We start from the raw sequence: 22190 nt of genomic DNA, 5'->3' as shown, positions 1-22190 counted from the left end.
TAGATATGCTTTGGTGTTACTCAAACTCTACAACCAGCCTACAAATTTCACTAGAGGCTACTCATCTGACTGTAGACTAGAGAACAGGAAGGTTATAAATTGAGCTCTACTGGACCAAAAACATGAACTTCTAACACTGAAGTTTCTGAGAATGAGGAGGTGGTGATGAATAATTTCCCTTAGGTGAGTAAACCAGAGTTCAGTCAAGAGTTAAGATGTCTTCTCTGCCAGCTGTCAATCTCCTGTAATCCTTCTCCTGCCTTGGGCCAGCCAGAGGAAAGAGCTGATTCTATTTTGTCCATTTGCCATCTACTTCTCAGAGTTGATATTATGAGGGACAAATGAGTAAACATAAATGAAAACTGCTTTGAAATGCATGCCTTCTCCTCAAATGGAGGTTGCTTTCTTCTTTATCATCACTATTATGATTATCATTGTATTCTTAGAGAAGAAAGGGAGGCTATTTTAACAATCTTTGGGGAATGGACTCAGGGTTCCATGCTGAACATTTTTGGGCTATTGTTTGTTACTGGGTATTTTTTTTAAGAAAATCAACATGTGAAAACCAAAAAAAAAAATGCTTTTAGAGTAAATGTATTTGTTAAAGGTAGGAAATTTAAAAAACACCTACAAATAAAAATAAAAATAAAAAAAGTAAATATCATAGCTCCACCATCTAATGCCAAACAGTACTAAAATTTAGTAATTTGTTGTCTATTATGACTTTTTCTATGCATATGGGTTTGTTTTTAGACTAGACATATTATAGTATATATAAAATGTTGCATTTTCATTGTTTTAAAATTTTTAAACATAATTTTTTGGGGATTGTTAATAAAAACAGTTCTAGGTAAATTTCATCTGTAAGAGTCAAATAAAGCCTTGTCTTAACTTTCACAGTTGAGGATCATAAAATCATCCTGAAATCAATGTTGAATAGAAACTTGACATAATCAATAAATTTGAATAATTCTAGATTATTACATTAATCATGGAATTCTCTTTAACATTTTCAATATTAAAATCCTAATAAACTTTCCTATGGTCTAAAGGCTTGTTTTGTACAAAAATACTTCAAAATGTAGACTTTTATGTGAACTGCTTATCATTTATGACAACTTTCTTTGTAGGATAATAACTATTGTGCATATTTTTACTATGTATATAATTAACTTTTTATAATTTTTATTTGACTTCAACAATATACTTAAGTTCATTAATATTCAGAGAGGCTTGCTACTAATATAGCATGATTGACTGTTCAGAACTTTAAAATAATTAGCTAGAATAATACCTGCCAAAAAACTTTCAGAACACAATCTATTTGCAAGTTGGAGAGGTACTGCAATTAAATGTTGTGTATCTTATCAATTCCTTATAAGGAATATTCTTTGAATTCTGACAAATACTACCATAATAAGTTAAAACACCCACTGGGTAGATTAATTTTAAACACTGATGATGAGGTATTTTTGCATCTAACTACCTATTTCTCAAATACAAAAGCTTTCCATCTCTTATTTTGTATAAAATATATAATGAAAAAGGTTTATCTTATTACAGTAACAACATATTTTATTTTTATATGCCACACCAATGCTTGACATGATGTCTCAAAAACAAAAGACAAAAACAAACAATACCTCCTAATATCAGGGGATTATATATAGTAGGATTGAGGTTTATCCTTGAAGCCCTAAAATACTTCAAGAAAGATATACTTTAATTTTGCTGTTGATGGTATTTTGGGTTCATCCAAAGAAATAATATTTCTGTACTATTAATCAATCTGCTGTTAAGCACTTTTTAGTGCACATTTTACATTTAATTAGTAAGACCAGTTTTTGATTTATGCATCTGGCTATCTCCTGGTTAGGTATTTTTACTGATGCCAAAACAAAACTTAAAGTAAGCTGAAAAAGGAGAACACATTTCAAAGGCACCCCTGTGGGGTCAATTGGCACCTGTAAATATTTATATAAGTTGTCACTTAATGCCAAGTTAATCTTTCTAAAATATTATTTGTCAAATAAGTTCTTTGTTCACTAACCTGCCCATGGATATTATTTAATATCTAACAATGTTAAATAAAGCACAACTTTTTAGCTCTCTATTTTAAAACAGTCATCAAAATAACCTGTCTTATATTAAGACAAATATGTTCAATTATTTTACCTTTTATTCCCACCTTTCTTCAGTCTACCAGTTCAAATATTACTTCTCAGAATATGCATGGTCTCATTATTGAACTTACTGTCCAATATTTGACATTTTCTTCAATGTCAGTCCATTCATTTTTTTATTGTCATGCTTTTTATGATTTTTTATAATATTGCAATTCAATAGTCTTTTATATTTTTTAAAGTATATTTTTGTGTATTACACACAAACACATGCATAAAATACTGATAGTTTTATTAGAAAAATATTGTTGGTCCCCTTTAACCAACAGAGAGACAGGGATATTAATTGGGTCTGAAAACAACCAATTAATTGGAAGCCAGAGTTAGAGCCAGCAACTCCATTTAGCACATCCCCTAACACCATGCCCCAGGCATCAGCAATGCCATTACTCCTCACACTCAGGGCCTCACCTCTGTGCCTCTTGGGATGTGGGTGTTGGAGGTAAGGACTGATCTTTGGTAAGATTTGTATCTAACTTTCTGTCTCCCCATTGGGCTTAAAGCCAGCCAAAGTTGTCTCTACTCTCTTCAGTTCAAACCTCTAGGCTTAAAGCACCTGTAGGGCTGATAGATGTCCACAGGTGGTATAAGGCTCAGAACTATGGAGAAAACCTGGGGTTCGGTGACTTATACTTTGTCTGCTCATTTTTTTATTAGTAATTGCTCAAAACAACAACAACAAAAATGAGTACTATCATAATAGAAAAAATCATGTTCTTATTGAGAAGAGCATTTGTGTGTTCAAAGGCATTTTGAATGTTGTTGATGCATAGGTGGATTTAAAATACCATAACAGTCACCATAAGTGACCAATTTAATTATATTACTGACTATAAATTTTATTGCTGTGGTAATTGTAAACAAACAAAGATGACCATTTTTAATTGATCTTGAGAGGATATATCCTCATATGTTCTCAGTATCATTCTGAGAATTAAAATAGGCCACAGAGAAAAAGGTGATTGGGTGGAGAGCAGTCTCTCTGAGAAGATGAGAATGAGAAGAAGGACTAAGACTTTTACAAATGCAGAGATGGTTATTTCAACATGAGGACAGTTATTTTAACACATGGAGAATATAGTTTATGTTATTGGAAAGGGCCAGATCATATGTGATCAGACTGGAGAAGAAATTTGGATATTATTTTGGAAGCTATGAAAAGACTTTTGAAGAGTTCTAAGCAGTGCAGGGACTGACCTGATCTGATTCACATTGTTAGATTGTTCATATCAAAGTCATTTATGATCAAGTGGGCATGTGGAATGGAAATAACAGGCCAGATGCAAGTGATAATGAAAATCCTTTATAGGAACTCAGAGGGTACAGCAGAAAATACATGTATGTATATAACAGGCCAGAGGTGGAAACAAGCATCAGACTCACAAAGGTTGTGGTAAGCAGGAAACTAGAGATTAAGAGAAGTTTCAATAAGCAAGAAAATAGCCATTCATGGGCAGCCTGATGCAGTGTCAGTAAGGGGCTCACTTATTGGCAAATGTAGGATTAAAAGATAGAAACCCAGTCACTACTATAAATCCTGGGTCTCAGCCAGATTCCTTCTTTACAGAATCATCAACTCAGCAATCTATAATCAATGGCTTTCTTAAGATTAAAACTCTATATTCTGAAAGTTTTCTTAGGGCACTAACAAAAATGTCATCAATGGCAATACTTTTCTGAGAGGGTTTCAAACTTCATACTTACTCTTTCAAGCCATAATTTTTTATAGTAAAGACAATGTGGGTTACATTCTTGTGACTGATAAGATTAATTCATCAAAATATATTTTGAGCTAAGGGTATAGCTCAGTGAAAGTGTGCATATTAAGCCATGGGTGCAAATTTCAGTACAAAAATTAATAAATAAAAATACATATATATTCTTTATTATATACAAGTATAATTTATGCATATTGAACTGCAATGTGACAAAATAATGCAATTGTCCTTCTTTATCCACTGACTTGTTCCAAGATGTTCTGCAAATTCTATAAACCATGAGCAGTATCAAACTCTATAGACAAAGGGTTGTTTTTGTTTCCTATGCAAACCTACCTACAATAAAGTTTAATTTATAAACTAGGCACAGTAAGAGATTAATAATAATAATTAATAATAAAATAGAATATTATAACAATATACTCTAATGAAAGTTATATAAATATGGCATCTCTCTATCTTTCTCCATATATCTGTTTTGCAATTTACTATATTTTCAAACCACAGTTGACCAATGGTAACCAAACTCATAGAAAGTGAAATAGTATCCTAATATGGGAAGGATGTTTGCTTTGTTTTCAAAAAGATATTTACTTCTTTCTTTGTTGGTTATTGCCTTTTGGTTTCATCACAGATCAGTGAGTTACAGATTTAGATTTAATTAAGATTTAATAAATTTGTAGGCTCTGTTCTAGAAAGCATTTCCATTTGTCCCCCTCAACTAAGAAATCTTTTACTGCAGATACATGATGAAACAAGTACTAACTGCTCCATTTTTAGAATTGTGTATTTGTGCATGTCCACATATGCCTGCATGTCCACATGTGTACATTGTAATGTGTATGAAAGAACATTCAGATTATCTCTTGACATTTCTCATTAAGGGTTGTATAGGGAATAGAGTGCATATTGTTAATTGCTAAAAATTAAGGGGATAATATTATTACTGTATTATGTCTTACAATAAAATATTTTATTCAGGGGAAGTTATCACCGAATTTATATTGGAAAGACAAGAGAAAAGAGACTTGCTCAGAAAATATTCAATTTTAGCATTACTTTTCAGTGATATAAACTGAAGACATTCTACACAATAACTTGTATCTTGAGCCCTAATGAATTTTTGACATAATTTAGAACTCTACTATTCAGGATTTTGTGTTAGTCATTAAGGGCTTATAACTTCCAAGAAATAGATTCGTTTTCAATACTTATCAGGTTGACTGCATAGAGACCACCTCTTAGATGTGCATTTCATGCATCAGTATATACTATCGTCCCCTCTTATGAACAAGATGCTCATGAACTTCACTCTTCCTCTTGGCCTAAATTTCTAGGGACCGTGAAAGATCATCCTGATGCTCAGGGAGGAGTTGGCAAACTATAGCCCAGGAGTTAAATCTGGCAGATGGCCTGCTTTTGTACAGTTTGAGATAAAATTGATTTTTACATTTGTAATGTGTTTCAAAAAAAAAATTTACTATGTTGAGTTCCATTTACTGAAAATAGTAAACACACAGAGGAAAAAGAGCAATCTATAGGAGAGGATTGTTCAGAAAAAAATGTGCAACGTATATCTATTCTGTTGGTAATTGTTCACTTCCCATGGCCTGCTTTCCATCAACAAAGTAGGGATAATTATTATCTGCACCAGTTATCTCACAGGAACATTAAAAACTGATGATAAGGAGTCTGAGCCATTCAGTGGTTGCTATATTGATCCAAAACAGGGCTATGGTAATTTAGTAAGAGATTCTAAATAAGAAATCTTCTGCAAGAATAACGGTTGTAGGAGAAAGTTTTTTGGAGGTAGCAGTGTTACCTTGATATGTACTTGGAAGTAGTATTCAAATGTAAAGGTCCTATTTTCTCCTTTTTCTCAGTCTCTCCAGCACTTGAGCCCCATTTCTTGTTCCATTGACTAATAGTAGGCACCTCGCCTGCCTGCTCTCTTTCTTGCTGTATGTACCCTGGATCAAAAATAAGTTGCCATGGTAATAAACTTAAGGGAAAAAATTGTACTATGGCCACATTGAGCACATTCAGCAGAAGTGGAGAGTTCTATTATTTTAAAGCAAAAGAAACCTATGACTTATCCATTCCTTATTCATAAAAGGAAAGAGACAGAGAAAGAGGAAATAACATAACTTCACAATAGAACCAAGACTAGATACCCTACGGCTTCAGAGTTCCCATCCAGTATTCTCATCATGACCTTTTCTAATAAAAAGAAAAAAGAAATAGTGAGAACAGATGCAGCATAAGGTCAGAAAACAAGATAATGAAAGAAAAATGAGGTATGTAAGTTCACATTTAAAAGTATACAGAAAATGACACGCACACTCCCTAGGGGAGGAAAAACAGAACAGAAAAATCAAAGTGACAACCCGGCAATGCATATTGTTGTTCACCAATGCTGGGATTATCCCAGTGAACCTGGGTCAACCTTGCTTTGCCAGCCATTAGCTCTAGTACTTTGACAGATCATTATGAGAACATTAACAGGGAATTAGTGAGAACTGCCCATTTTTCACACATTGATTAGATGTCATAGTTGGCTCATTAGGGTATTGGTGTCTAATAGCTGCAGTCTAGGACATTCCTCCTTCAGATGAGATCTAAACCTGTTAACCTTGCTCAAACCAAGGCATGTAAAGGTATTTTGTTAAACTAAATAAGTGTAAACCCATTTCACTTGTGTGGGAAGAGTTTCATTAATCATGCCAGAGAATTATTTGGTCCATCTGTGATGACAATGTGCAGCAATCTACCATCTTCCTCTGATTAAAATGTAATGTCAAGTAATTTAGAAAAAAGACCACAGCAGTATCCTTCAGACTTCTTCAGTTATTTCCTCATCTGCTGCTGCCTCACATCTCAACCCAGAATGAAGTTAACTCTTCTTTTATTATCTTTATTGTGAAGAGAACTCTTTTATTTCATCCATCTTAGTTATGAATCACCATTGATTCTGGAAACACTAGATTAGTTTTTCTCAACAATCTTTACATTAGAGTCACTTCAAAAGACACACCAACTCATAGACCACATTCCAGACCACTTGAATCAGTATTTCTAGACATTGGACTTGGAAATCTGTGTTGGTTTATTTGTCTTGAGCTCATAAGGTGAGTCGGATACATAGTGGGAATTTGAGATTTACTGCATTCTCCAACATATATTCATTAATGTACGGAACACAGTGAGGTGAACTATATGTTTTTCACCACATACATGGTTAAAAAAATTAACAAATCGTTTGGATTACTCCCAATATTGATGACATATGGTGCATTGTTCTCAGTACATGTGAACAATCTAAAATTCCTAAGTAGAGAAGAGGTAAATTGGAGGAGATGTTTTGTGATTTTCCCCCTTTTCTTAATATCACCTCCTGTCCACCCACACAGAAAACACATTTCATTTTGAGTCACATATTTTAGAAGGAATAATTATTTCACATTATTTTATAAGTGCTTACATTTTCCTAATCAATAGAGGTCCAGCATGAATAGCCATGCAAAGCTCTCCCTGGCCTTTCACTTTCAAACCTGTATATCAAAACCCGCCAAGTAGGATATGGGAAGTGAATTATGGATGTGCTGGGTAAGCAGTCATATGGCTGATTGGATTTTAGGATAAAGCAGAAAGTGTGTTAGTCACTGAGCTATACTGGGCCACACAGTCTGAATCTTGCTTCTGTTACTTCCACAAGAAACTCATAAATAAGGAATAATAAAAGAAAACCAGAGAAAGAAGTAAATGGGAAATACCAGGTTCATATCTCTGTTCCTGAGTTTCAAAGGAAAGATTGAAATTAGGGAAAACTGAAATTAGCTGTAAAAGCTTGGCCACATATTCACTGTCTTGCAGATTTGGTTTCAACAACTGTCACATGAGAATGTTAGTTAAAATCCTTTAAATTTTCTGCAAGGTGGAAAGTATTATGATTCTATGAGACACTTTCATGTAATGCAGAGTAAGGTGCACATAAATTGCTTTTAGCAAGTAAGAGAGATTCTTGCCATTAAGGATTTTTTTTTAAATTATCACTACTTGAGAACACTCAAATATGCAAGAATATAATAAATTTTAACTTCACCAGGGCCAAGCTGAACTTCAGGGCCATGGAAGCTGCAATGTAGGGAATTATTAGATATCCCAATCTCTGCCTCAGTGGGATGTTACCATTATCTGCTATTCCTTGCAAATTGAAGGATTCATAAATCTCTGGCTTTGTCTCACATAATTGTTTAAGGACTCTTATATAATTATCCCTGAATTTTATAAGAATGTATTTCTTAAATATGACTATGTGTCTACATATAAATATCTAGACTGCGTAGATATTTGAGAAAACAAATAGAGCACATAATCTAAAAAATAATGAATGCCTTGGGTAATGTTTAGGGTAGTATTTTTATATAAGCAAAGGAAGATTAGCTTGGTGGTTTTAATAGGTATGTGTCACTAAAACTTTTGAAATGTGAATAAAATGAAGAATAAAACTTTCTACTGCAAGTTTATATAATCAGTTGTTATTAACTATATGTTATAGTAGTTATCATTATTGATATCACTACTAGTAGTACAAATAGTCATCATTTACTGAGCATTTACCATGGGTCAGAGTCTGTGATAACTACCTTATGTGTATTATCACAGACTCTGAATTAAGCCTCAAAATTTTTTTTGGAAATTCTTGCTATAATTACCTCATTGTATGTATGAAGAAACTAACTTTGAAAGAGGCCCAAGGATACATGATTAGTAAAGCAGTGGAGGAAGATTTGTAACCCAAATCTGTTTAGACGACTAGCATGCATTATCTTCAACAACAGAGTAGGTAGTGTGGCAAACTGGTTAGGATCCTGGGATATGTATGCTAAGAGTCAGAGTGGTATCTGAGAAGCTTTTTTTCTCTCTAATAGATCCTATATGCAATGAAAGGCCTAATTTTCCTATAATTCCGTTCTAATTAAAGAAAAAAAAAAAAACCTTCAAGCCGTTATATCTTACCTTCAAGTTACCCAACCATCTGGTCATAATATATGTTGCCAGTCTTATTGCCCACTAATTCTCTGTAGTATTCCCAGCACAGTCATATGGTACACATTCTTTTTCACTTAATGCTATTTTCCATCCTGGAGCCCCCAGCTAATGTGATCAGGGAAGTTTTAATGGAAGAAGTGACATTTAAACTGGATCCTGAAAGATGACTAGGTATCTGACAGGCAGAGCTTGGAACTTTGGAGAAGGATAGATGAGTTTGTGAGAAGATTTGTCTGGTCAAGTAAAGCCATGGGACAAGATAAAGTAGAATTAGAGAATATCTCAGACACAATATTTATCCAATATGTAGAATAGAGAAGGAAAGCAGTGACAAATAAATTCAAAAAGAAAATTTGAGGACACATGATGGAGGATATGACACCAGAATAAGGAGAAACAGCTTTCTACTGCAAGTTTATATAATCAGTTGTTATAACTATATGTTATTAATTGTTATATAATATCAATAAAGCACTGACAGGAATACCATTAGGATAGAAATACTAGTCAGGCAATGGCAGGCAGACTAGAAAGGTGAAAATATGGAGCTAGAGTAACTATACAAGGGACTCTGGAGAGTTATGAGGAATAAACGTGTAGAAACAGATAGTAACTGAGCAGGTGACATTATAAATAATGAATTATAATTAGATAATTAATTAGTGATGTTGGGGTAAATGAATATGCATTCAAGAAACACAGTCCAAAATTTCCAAACATAAAATACAGAAGTAACAACAGAAAAGCAGTCTTTTATTTTTCCCCCATCCAGCACTGGGAAAAAAGAAAGTAAATTGGGTATTAAATGTGAGTATCTAAATGAGAAGGCAAACAATATTGGGATTTCCCAATGGAAATATAAAAATAACATAGAAACTGAGACTGAATACTGACACATTATAAATAGATATAGCTGTAGATATGGAAATATATATAGGCTTGATGTGTTTGGAAATAGGATCTACTTCCATATTTTGAAATAAAAATAAAAGACAAAAGTTGAAAAACACAGGAACATACTCACATTTGGATTCATAGTGGGAGGGTGACAGTAAGAAGCATAGTAGCCAAGGAGGAAATAGGTATGACAAAGTGTGTGTAGTATTAAAGCAAATACTGCAGAAGTGTAGAGAAAAAACATTGAGGCCACTTGACTAAGAAATCAGGAAGTCATTAGGAAGAAATTTACATTGATTCTATTTTTCCAAGATTTTAAGAAGCCTTTTATCAGTTCCCCTGAAGGTAAAGGTGAAGACACCAATTTTCAGTATTTTTCATTTAGCTTTTGATTCTCAATTACCTCCACCATTTCATAGTGTTGGATAATTTATACCAACAGCTGCTTCCATAACTCAAAGGCACATTGTTCTGTAATTGGCTGGAACTAACTAAAGGACTCTTCTACTTTTTTAAATCCTTTTTAATAAAAATAAGTGCTCTAAAACATACATAAAAATTATTTTACCAGATGCCAAGAGAAAACTTTGGACAAGGGGAGGTGGATAGCTCATACATGATGTCTTCTCTTTACCTATCTTCCAAAGAGGTAACCCCACAATTTGGTAAGACTTTTAATCTTCAACTTCACTGTATTCTCTCTTCCTCTACTCCTGATCCCCAACAGGCAAAGCAAAGAGACTGAAATACCCAAAACTTTCCTTTGAAGATGATGCCAACGTAATCTGCCAAAGAACAACAGCTCTTTCCACTAACCGTGATGTACATTGGGACCACACTTCTGAAAGTTCTGAGTACAAGCAAATTTAAAGGTAAATTGAGATTGACAAGAGACTTCTTCTTCTCCTTCATCTTAGTTTCCCTCTCCTTCTCCTACTTTTTTTTTAAATAAGAGATGCATCCAACAGAAAATACATTTAGATAAAGAAATAGAAGGCCAACCTACAGAAAGAAGGGGTGCATTAGCCAATTTTCAGTAGTAGGTCCCTGATCAAAAGCAAAAGAGGATAGTTGAAGAACCCAGGTTCTATTTGCAGGTGTTATTATTTGTATCTTTGAGGAATGGGAAAGAGGGTTTTAGTAGTCAGAATTCTGAGACTTTTCCCCCGACCTTTGGCTAATGCAATCTGCTTTTTAACTGGAGGCAACTGTAATCCATTCTGTGAACAGATGGCTTTGAGGAAAAAATGCAAACACAAGGGCTCTCAAGTGTCTCTTCCAAAATCTAGCCAATTTCCAGCTGTGGTAGGATAGGCAAGGGATGATACAAGTTCCAATAAGTCTGAGAGAGTTGGAATAAGAGTAGAAAAGACACTTACTAATAGTTAGGCTAATGAGCAGAGAGAAAGATTGCTTTGACTACAGTGATGTTGGATGATTTTGCATTGCAATAATGTTTATATAAGTTCTGTCTTTTAAGTCTCCTTAGATATTCATAATTTCCCCCTTCTGAAATAGACCTGTACCTTGTCCAAATTGTACATATGTCATTCCTCCAATAACAAAATGCTTTGGAATATTTATTTCCTATTCTTCCTTATAAAGACTACTTAAAAGCCAGAACTGCACTGATACATTTGGTCACATGATGATCTAATGCATGGAAGAGTTTCAGAAAAAAAAAAGTAGCGAGAGGAAACCCTTTTCTGGACATAAACCAAGAGGAAAACATATGCACAAGTGTGAATGCCCATGAAATGTCTAGCAGTAGATATTGTCAGCTTTGAATATGATATTAATTTATCTTCTACGTTGGTATTCTCTACTGCTTCCTCAAAGTAGTAAGCATTGACTGTTGATACAAATAATTTTGATTTAGAAAACTGAAAAGGAATTTTACATATAATCCAAGTTCTAATTACTAAGAGAAGTGTGTGGAGCTTTTGGTGCAAGGAGCAAGCACCACCACACTTGGTTATTACCACCACATCCTCTCTAATTAAACAAAAAGTGGCAGTTTAAGCTGGACTGTTATTTAGACTAACCAGAGGAAACATCAAGTATTTGTGGATGCTGTAGAGTTTTCTACATTGGGTGGGAACTTGTATCTGATTACTTTCCAAGGAAACTTCAAGTAAAAATTTCATTGTTTCCTACCTTCAAATTTTAAAGATACACATTTATTACATCCAGTAACACTCACTGATCTAAACCTTGTGTCAGACATAGTTTGACGATTTGGAGTTTTCAAAAATAAATAAATAACCAAAGGAAGGAGTCACAGAAATTTTTAAAAAAATACAATATAATGGGATATGTTTTGTGTTGGAGATGAAAGATCTCATAGTTCCATAATGAAAAGAGTGGTAATTCTTCCTGGTGCTGCCAGAGAAATCCTCACAGAGGAAGCAGAGCTTGAGTAGGGCTTTCAATGCCAGGGCAAGAGTTTATCAATCAGGGAGAGAGAAGGGAAATTGCATGGAAATGGAAGGAGACCCTCTAGTTATACAAAATTACATATAAGAGGAAATGAGGGGAAAGGGAAAAAAACAAGGGAGAGAAATGAATTACAGTAGATGGGGTAGAGAGAGAAGATGGGAGGGGAGGGGAGGGAAAGGGGGATAGTAGAGGATAGGAAAGGCAGCAGAATACAACAGACACTAGTATGGCAGTATGTAAAAACGTGGATGTGTAACCGATGTGATTCTGCAATCTGTATATGGGGTAAAAATGGGAGTTCATAACCCATTTGAATCAAATGTATAAAATATGATATGTCAAGAACTATGTAATGTTTTGAACAACTAATTAAAAAATTAAATTAAATTAAAAATAAAAAAATAAATTAAGAAAAGAGTTTATCAATCAAAGAAAAGGAGGAAGTTAAGAGCATTCTAGATAGAGAAAGCCATATATGAAGGAAAGGAAACCTAATAAAATGGTGCATTTGAGAGACGGAAGCAGTTCTATAAAGCTGGAAGGAAATGGGTGAGGGCAACAGAAGGAAAACAAGGACCAACTAAGGAGCAGTACATTTAGCAGGCAATCTGGAGCCAATAAAGGGCCACTCCTCTGTAGCAGATTTTGTCTTTGGTCTGTTTAGAATCTATAATTATCTTGAATATTGTCTCCTTGTGAGTTTTGCTCAGAACAGTGGTTCATGAAGGTCTTCGTCAGAGGATTGTCCATGGCCTGCTACTTTGTTTTGCCTACAATATGGCACTCTTGAAGTGAGTAGGCTTTTCACTGCCCTTAGAACTTGCCTGGGGGATGAGCCAATATTACAAACAGTGCAGTTTTTCATGATATCGCACTCACTCCTCTCACTCCATTTTTTCTCCTCCTATAATCATTTACTTGCTTCTCTAGTGGTTTTTCCTAGGAAGGATGCCTGATACATTTTTTTTGATGCACTTCTCCATCTCAGGGTCTACTTTCCAATCTAAGGTATCTTTTCAACTTATAGCTGTGCACTGTTAAAGTGAGTCTGTGGAGATAGTATTTTATTGATAAACTAAATATAATGCCTTGATTAAACGGAAAATCTCTTTCTAATTAGCTTTTGTTGTATTGCAAGGTTGGTGGCATTAAGAATAGATGAGATTATAAGGTCGTACATTTGTGTGCAATGGCAAGGAAGTGAGGCTTTTGTTTATCATTTCCACAGGAGTCCTGTTTCATGAACATGTCCTGGGTTGGAACTGATTATATTATAGATGGAAAACCGGGAAATCTGATCCGCTAACTCCAGTGCCTCAAACTCCACCATGTATCTAAGGCACCTGTTATACAAAAGTTTTTGTTTTCTTTCCATGTTCCTTTTTTTTTAATTGGAGAATGTTTATTTTAATCCTATATATGTCAAATTAGAAGACAATTAAATAATGGACTCTTACTACATTGGCTGACATCCAGATTATGTATATAGCAATATTACCCCAGTCTCAACCCAAACTGAACTTATGGGTATTTTTCTATAAACCAGAAGTCTCAAATTCCTCAAAGAGGGAAAGGCAACTAAATGATTAGTTTTTGATATATGTACATAACATTATCCACAATTATAGTAATAACATTGAGAATAACATTCACAGAAGCCATGTACGTAAATTCTGCCCTAATGGTCCCTCTGCTACTACTAGCCTAGGCCCATGAAGAATTCTGTCAATAAACCTTGAGCCAGAGGAAAGCTTCAGTAATGTTCTCCCCTGAAAAATGACACCTTGTCCTCCCACTCCACACACACTAGTGCTTCCGTGTAACAGATGCCAGCCTGCTGCAATTTTTGACTCATTAAATCATGACTCAGACCAGCCCCCTCATTATGCTCACTTCCTAATTGCCAAGAGTGGACAATTTTAGACAGAAAGAAAAAAACACACTGAGATCTTTGATGCGTGATATACAGTGATTCTTTATTCTGTGATTCTTTTTTCCTCCCAACTCTTTACCCCATTCCCGCTCGCCTGATTTATTGAGCTAATATGTATTTTTCTTCCCAAAGCCATTGCAAGAGGACACAATCTCTCAACAAGTTTTAATATGTAATCTTTCCCCTCCTTCTTTATCCTTCTCTTGCCTATCAGCTTTTATAAGTCCAGTCACTGGCAACAGACAGGTGCATTTATATCAACCAATAATGACTTAGTGATGAGGTTTCAAATCCACTCTCAAATGTTATCAAGAATCATGCACCAGCTTCCTACTGGGCAGGACACCCCTGTCTTTTGTTCTCACTTTCTACAGTTCCTTTCCTCTATGTTATCACTATTCCCCTCCATTTCCCATTTCTCCTATCATTCTGCTCCTTTTTTTTTCCTTTTTACTATCACTATCTACTCTGCTTCACATGCAGCAACCTGTACATTCCTTTTCTGAAAATAAAATAAGAACTTCAAAGAGCCATGAATGATCTCTGCTGTTTTAATAATTAAAGATGAATTCAACACAAAGATCACTCCGCCATTGCCAATGTTCACATTAGATCAGAAATGGCATTTGCAGTTCCAAAAGAAATATATCAGAGTAGTTCCCAACCTGAAATGCATGGCATACAGCCTGCTTTTCCTTGGAACCAGCATGTTACCAATGGGTCTATTTCAAAGTAAGTATAGCCAGAATATGGGAAGGGAGGATTTGATAGTGTTTGATAATTCACAATTTAACAGCCAAGGAAAGATGGCTTATTATTAAATGCAAATAAAACGAAATGAAGTCCGGCTGTCTGGGTGCAGATAGAAATTACACAAAGCCCATAAGCCACTCTGCAGATCTTAACTACTAGACAGAACAGAGCTCTGGGAGCTGCCAGCAAGCACAAATCCCTTCTTTGAAGAGGCTTGCACCCTGTATTATCTCTAGAGAAAGACTCAGATTATACAGTCGGCTTGGAAGACTAAGGTAGGACTAGAAACAGGGCAAGTACAACCACTTCATGGAAGGGGAACATGTTTTGATTTTTAAAGTATTTTCAAGCACTTTAGTTCCTATTGTTACTTTTCTCTTTTGCAGGATGACTTTTACTGGCCACAGGAAAATTGCCTATTTTCTTATAGGGCTGATAGACAGCCTGCCTAGAGCAAAAAGATATATACTGCCTTGGACTGCCCAAATCCATAGCATTAATATTACTGTTTCATAATGGTCACGAAAATGAACTCAGGAACATACTAGTCATTTTATATAAACAATACTTATATATCTTTTTTAGGTCTACTTATATATTTTCAAAAAATAAAAAGTTTTCAAAATCAATTAAATACTTTTTTTTAAAAAAAATTATTAATTAGGCCCCAGGGCTCTCTAATGAACAATATTTTAGAGGAGGTACTAAAGCTGGATTTGTAAAACTGAATATGTAAAATGTTGCCACCAAATTCATTTACTGAAAATAATGTATTTATTATCTTGACCCAAAATCACCAGTGATACCCTTTACCAAAACAAGTTCACCTAGCTTCTAGTGCAATTTTATCCTTAATAATGTAATTTGAGGTTTCCAAACACACATATTTTTAGACAGATAGGAAGACCTATTCTGTGTTTTAACAGTTTTGTATTGTTCTCATTCACCATTGTCTGGAGTTGGGATTTCTCTTGCCTTTGTAATTACTGAAATTCAACACAACATCAATGCCACTTCAAATCCTGTCTTCACTATTAAACTCTTCTTAAGGGTACATCTCCTTCCTATGAGGGGTCTTGTATCTATCATCCTCAGCATTCTTTAGTACTGACATTCTTATTAAAAATACCACTTCTATTGTTTTGCATTGTTGTAATCACTTTTAGGTATCTATCAAGTTCAGTCAGTAGATGTATATTTCTAGAAAGCACATGTAATATTTTAGAGCAACTTTTTTATTTCCTGTGAAACCTAACATACCCATCCTATCTCATTTCTGCACATTTTTCTTGGATGCTAGATTTGTTCCACCATTGGTTTCCTCAAAATCTTCCTTTGGGATTTTAACGGACATATTAAAAATCTTTTATCTGAAACATAATTTTCAATTTTCTTGCATATGCCCAATGTTTTTTGTATATCAGTTTTTCAAAGCTCCTTCTTTCTAATTGCTCATGCAATTAAGCTTCCCATCATAGTCTATCTCATATATCATGAGATAATCTTATTTATATCAGCAAAAAAAAAAAAATGTATGATAATTTCTTCCACTGTTATTACTTTTGTCCGAGCCACAATCATTGCAATACCATTACAATACCCTCCTGTTGGTCTTCTTACTTCTGCCCTGCATCCTGAAATCTATTTTTAACATAGCAGTCAGATGGTTTTTGAAAACATAAGTCAAACCATGTCATTCTCCTTCTCAAACGTCACCGATAGCAAACTGAAGTGAGTGTTATTTTAACAGTGATCTATAAATCCCTGTAGACCTCACATTCCATTCTCTAATTGATTATATTTTCTTTCTTCATCACTCATTCTACTCCAGTCTAGTATCCTGCTAGTTTTTGAATCCCTATGCAAGCTCCTTCCTCTAGAGCTCTTTACTTGCTCTTCCTTTAATCTGGAGTGCTTTCTGTCTGGCTACACATGTTAAAATGCACCCTCTACAGACAGACAGACAGACAGACAGACACACACACACACACACACTACTCTTTGGAAACTATTTCCCTACTACTTAATTTTTGTTTTTCATAGTATTTATTGCCAGTTAATATACTGAAATTTTCACTTATTTATTTCAATTATTTTCTGACTATTTCCTTATACTACATATAGACCTTAAGGATAAGAATCTCTTGGGCTGGGGTGGTGGCTCAATGGTAGAGCTTTGTTAGAATTGACTCAGAGTCTCTTACAAGCTAAACAAATATTCTACCTAGCATGTGTGAGGCACTGGGTTTGATTCTCAGCACCACATATAAATGAATGAATAAAATAAAGGTCCATCAACATCTAAAAAAATAAAATAAATTTTTTTTTTTTTTAAAAAAGAATCTCTGTTTTTTTTTTTTTTTCCACTAATCTAGGGTCCAATGTTAATATGTTACTAGACAAAAAGTAGTTGCTCAACAATTATTTTGATGAATGCAAAAATGAATGAATGCATGAACACACACCACAATATATACTTGCTAAAGTCCTTGTTGAATTTAAATAACAACAACAACAAAAAAACAACTATGTAGGCAAAAGTGCATTTCTCTTGTGACATGGATAGCTGTATATGTCCCATATGGCTGAGGTGATAGGCTCCAGGCCCAGCTCAGCTGCTGGTTACTTCATAACCCCAGGGAAGGCCTGGAACTCTTTTTGTCTTAGACACACAACTGTAAATTTATTAGAATTGACCCAGAGTCTCTTACAAGCTAAACAAATATTCTACCACTGAGCTATAGCCATAACCCTTTTTAAAACTTAATTTTGAGACAGGGTCTTGCTAAATCACCCAGGCTGACATCTAACTTGCTATCCAATCCTGCTGCCTCAGCTGGGATTACAGGTGTGTGCCATACAGTCTGGGTGCTTTGAAAACTTTATGTAACATTTTGTAATTTTTTTCTCATTTCGTAATTATTTTATGTGGATATTTAACTTCTAAAGCAGAGTTGAATAGCTTTTACATAGCATTATGTATCCAGTAGTAGACTTATGATACAGGGCTGATAAATAAGATGATTTCCACCATCCCAAAGTTTATACTATGTTGCAGAAAAAAAAAATGAAGAATTGTGAATCATGGATTTAAAACACAGGAAAAAGATATAATTAAGCTTTATAATATATCATAATCCTGAGCTGCAGAGTCCTCAATATGTAACACTGCCTAGTTCATACTATCTGCCCAATAAATGTTCAAGGAGTGAACATTTTAGAAAATAATATACACTAAAATTTATGCTTGAGAATTAATCCTTCTTGAGGAGGGGAGAATTGAGGAAAGAGAAGATTCTGAGATGATCATATGTGATCAGAGACATCCCCTAGAAGAATGTCTAGCTCCTCAGGCATTCAAATAGTTGTGAATGGATAATTTTAATAATATAGACTCATTATGTGATAAAGCTACATGAATGATAGAGGGATTTAAGGATTTGTGTTTATTTAATGGAAAAAGAAAACAATGGCCTAGACTATACAGAAAATCATTCAAAGAATGAATGTTTGGGAAATATTTAGGAAAGTATGTTCAGGAAAGGTGAAGTATTGGGAGTATAGCTCAGTGGTATAGCACATTCTCAGCCTGGTAAGGTTCTTGGTTTAATTCCCAACACCAAAGAAGAAAGCATGGAAGAGGTCTTTAATATAGAAGATAAAGGAACTGTTCAGATTCAAAGAACATATACATTTGTACTAGATGCTGAAAATGACTATGAAATCAGTGTTCTCAAGGAGTTGGCAGTATAGTGAGGCAGAAGCATAACTAAGAAAATAAAAATAAGAATAATAACCCAACAAGATGGTCTTGAACAGAAAAGAGGTGTTTTTTTTTTGTTTTGTTTTGGTTTTTTTGTTGTTGTTGTTGTTGTTCTTTTGTTTTTCTGTGGTGCTGGGGATTGAACCCCAGGCCCTGTGCATTTGAGGCAAGAACTCTACCAAGTGAGCTATACCCCCAGCCCCAGGAAAATAATTCTTAACTAAGATCCTGGTGGGTCATCAAGTTTTCCTAATGGAGGTGAAAACTGAGATAAGAATCAAAGGAGAAGTTGGAGTCAGGAAAAAGAAAGTCTAGAAGAATTGGGAAAGAGAATGACACAGTAGAAGATGTGCCCATACCATGTGGTTACATTTTGAATAAACTGGAAAATAAGAGGAAGGTGAGTTAGGAAAAGAAAGTAGGCAGAAAATAATTTAAATGTTATTCTCAAGAAGAGTGGGGAGCAATTGAAACATAATAAGAAAGGCAATGATATTATTAGAGTAGAATCAGCATTTAGAAAGTTCTGCCTACAATGTGTTGAATAGATTGAAGGGGCAACAGAAAACACTGAAGCAGGCTGCAGGCTCTTTCAAAGATCCAAGGCAGACATAACAATGGCCTCAGTAGAGATTATGGGATGGGCAGGCCCAGAAATGCTAAAGAAGAGAGATGTTAAGTAAGTGAACTAGGCAAAACCAGCAGTGTAGAAAACACTGGGAAAGAGCAAAGCAGTTAGGAGTAGTGCCAGTAATGAGCAATCCTGAACCAGGATTGACTGATGACAGTATAGGGACTGGGTGGGTGAGCAGTGGGAAGGTTGGTGGGGGCGGGGAAGCAAATAGTGAGAATCTGGGTCTTCTGACTCTGCAGGATGAAATCAGATGCTCTGTGGAAGCATGGAGAGAAAGACTTTCTTTTGATCCACAAGTTTATAATATACCGAGCAAAAGCTACTGCCCACCTGTCCAGAGCCTATGAGAACTACCAACTCTGGCACACATGTGCAAACTATCTTGGGCTCACTTGTATATAAAGAACTGGTAAAAGATTGTACATTTGGAGTGCTGTGTGTATGTGTTCCCTGAGCTTGATGTGCAGAAGTGAAGAAAGAAAATAGAAGAGCAAAGAAAAGCTGCAAAGTTAAAGTAAAACAGCTGAATTCTGACTTAAATTGTCTCTTTGCTTCATTCCTTCTGAACTAAGGAAAATCTGCAGACAAAGATTAAAGCTAAACTAATACCCTCTACAAATTTTTAAAAAGCTCCTGGATGTCTTTGCTTCTCTCATATATTCCTAGAGAAACTAGCTGGCCAATTTCTTTTGTTGTTAATTTGCATTTCTAGGGTACAATCCTCTGTTGAGGTTTCCCTTTGCTCTAACAGCTTTTGTCCTCCAGATGTGCAGATGTGTCAACATTTGGCATTGTCATTAAGCATCCCAAAAGTCAGGTGCCTTCCATGGCTGGCTTCACCACATCAGCACCACTCTCAGTCACTTCAGATCTTGTTCTTCTTAGACACCACAGTTTCTTACACAGCACATCTTTCCTTATTCTTGTTTTTTTTTTTTTTTTAATTTCTTCTTTAGTATTAACTTTTCTTTATATCTCTGCACTGGTTTGATCACACAGGTATAGTCACCTGGGCATATGCAGCAAATGCTATGGAATGGATTCACTAGCAAATACTGCATTATCCCTTCACCCTGACCTTTGGAATGGAATTGCTTAAGTGAAGATGTTCACAAGGGAAGACCCACCAATAGCATGATGTTGATCTGCTTTAACCATGCATTTTCTTCAGAAAATTCTGGTGTCAAGGACATCTGGGAAATGAACAAGGTAAGGGCTTACAGTAAATTATGGTCATTCAATATCCACTTGTACTTTGTTAGGCAGTAATAGCTCAAAGCTTCCACATAACATCCAGCAGTCTATCAAGGAAAAAGCTTGTTGCCCAGGATCTAATGCACCTGAGGTGTGATTTACTGATATCAACCTACATACTCCTTTGCTGACTCAATCATCCTTTCTAAACCTCTAAGATTCATGTTGAAATTTCTCTCTCAAGTCATATGTAACCGATCCCTGAATTCTTCTTTATGAGGAATTAGTTTCACTATTTCAATTCCCACAGGAAAATCACTCTAATAATTAGTTCACTATCTATAGACTATAGACCAAGTTAGGATACAAATGTCCTGTCATCAAGTATAATTAGGAATATACAGATATAGCTACATATAGACGTTTATTAAATTGTCCAAGTTTGTTCCATCTTCAGATTGTGATCTCTTTGAGATGAGAGGCTTGGTCTTGATATTTTTATGTCCCACTGTCTAGTAGTATATAGTAGTACAGTAGTCTACTATGTAGGGTATACCTGTTTATATTACTCTATAAACAATCTTATTTCATGAGTCCAGTGCTCAAAATAGCAACCCAAAACAGAAAATTTAACCACAGTAATTTTTTAAATAATATATTTCACTATAACATAACATAGTGAAAGACATTTGGTGATGAACATCCTAAATATACTGTAAACAGCTGATATGATGATATTTTTAAGTGATAATTATATATTTTCATTGTGACTTCACATGTTAAGGCTAAAGACCGAATTTAAACTAATACATATCTAAATATTGAACAGACATTAGTGAATTGCTTCATTAAGGTACTATTTGCAATTCTGTTGTGATGAATAATCACTGTTCACTTCAGAAAGATCTCCACTCTTCCTTAAAAGTGTCATACTGTGAAACTGCTGACTGAGATCAGCCTAGCTAGGAAAGCAAAGTGTACACATGTTACTTACACTGCTCTAATTTCACCATGTCTGGTAGGAAGAAAAATATCTTTAAAAATACAAACAAAAACATCCCTAAGATATTTGTTTAAGCAAAGAAAAAAAAAGTCATTTTGCTTGCATATAAACAATTGTGAGCCTATATTATTATTCTAATAATTAACTTGGTATTTATTGGCATTTAGCCAAATTTAGGCTGCATGTGAGTATATATACATTCATATAGATTACATATATATTTACACACACATATGTGAATATATGTGCTCATTGAATGCATTGACTTATTCATGGTATGTGCTATGACTATCTTCAGTTTTAAAGTAAACATCAAGTGCATAATACTCAATGATTATATACTCCATCCAATGTTGGCAGTGCCTGTCAGCATTCCTTGTACATACCTTAGACAAATAGTAGACAAACATGTGTTTAACCTTGACAAAAAGTATACCTTTACTCTTTCTGTCTGGTAGAAATGCTCTTGCCTTTGGGGAATGCTCTTTTCTAATCTCCTTATGTTTCAGAAGCCCCAAGTCTCTGGCCTCAAGTGTTAGCATATGATCCAGCTATAGCCAATCACTGTATTCAATTTCCCTGATAAATTAATTAGCCCAGAAAAGGCACCAAATCTAAACT

At 34.8% G+C, this 22190-nt stretch overlaps 1 protein-coding gene across 3 annotated transcripts in view; it reads right to left on the bottom strand.

The window, feature by feature from the left end:
- Positions 1-22190, bottom strand: part of Lsamp (limbic system associated membrane protein) — a 608883-nt gene that overhangs the window by 547755 nt on the left and 38938 nt on the right. The window lies entirely within an intron of this gene.

Source organism: Marmota monax, unplaced genomic scaffold (assembly GCF_021218885.2).
Source record: "Marmota monax isolate L192 unplaced genomic scaffold, Marmota_monax_Labrador192_F-V1.1 WCK01_AAM20220418_F8-fsc00119, whole genome shotgun sequence".
NCBI lineage: Eukaryota > Metazoa > Chordata > Mammalia > Rodentia > Sciuridae > Marmota > Marmota monax.
The sequence above is the reverse complement of the archived record's forward strand: the minus strand, read 5'-3'. Positions and strand labels throughout refer to the sequence as shown.